Here is an 807-nt window from a genome sequence, read left to right on the forward strand (position 1 = left end):
TCACATAAGATATCCTTTGTCCAAGTCAGAGGGTGAAGCTTACGTAACTTCAAGAGAAGAATTTCCTTGGCTGCACTCCAGAATTGCTTGGCATGACTACACTCAATTAGAGCATGCATTAGATCTTCCGATTCTGCTTTGCAAATACCACAAGTACTGTTCTCCATGACATGCCGCCGTGTAAGAGTCCTGTAGTCAGGTAAAATTCCTCGAAGAACTCTCCACCAAAAGACACGTACTTTAGGTACAACACAAAGCTTCCATAATCGTCTCCACATATCGGCTCCATTGTCGGATGTAGAGGCATTATCCCCCCCCCCCCCACTGATATTCTGAACCCTCTCCTGACGATCCATCAGCGTAATGTACGCTGATCTGACCGAATATATGCCATGGTTCTCCTTCGACCATGCAATACTATCATCACCCCAACTGCTTCGCAAAGGAATTTTCATAATGGCTTCAGCATCAGGTGCAAAAAACAGATCCTTGATCACATCAGTGTTCCATTTATGTTCATTCGTGATCAATTCACTAACCTTCTCTATATCAGTGTCTCTTCGACGACCCATAGGCCTCATAGAATGCAGCTTTGGGATCCAGTTATCATGCCAGATAGAAATACTTTCACCAGATCCCACTGATACGCGTAGATGCACACGTCCGTTGGGAACCCCAAGTGGAAGGTATGATGCGTATAGAAGCAAGTTTCCCTCAGTATGAAACCAAGGTTTAATCGAACCAGTAGGAGCCAAGAAACATGTTGAAGGTTGATGGTCGCGAAATGTGATGCGGCGCAACACCGGG

The sequence above is a fragment of the Lolium rigidum genome, chromosome 3 (assembly GCF_022539505.1).
Source record: "Lolium rigidum isolate FL_2022 chromosome 3, APGP_CSIRO_Lrig_0.1, whole genome shotgun sequence".
NCBI classification, from domain to species: domain Eukaryota; kingdom Viridiplantae; phylum Streptophyta; class Magnoliopsida; order Poales; family Poaceae; genus Lolium; species Lolium rigidum.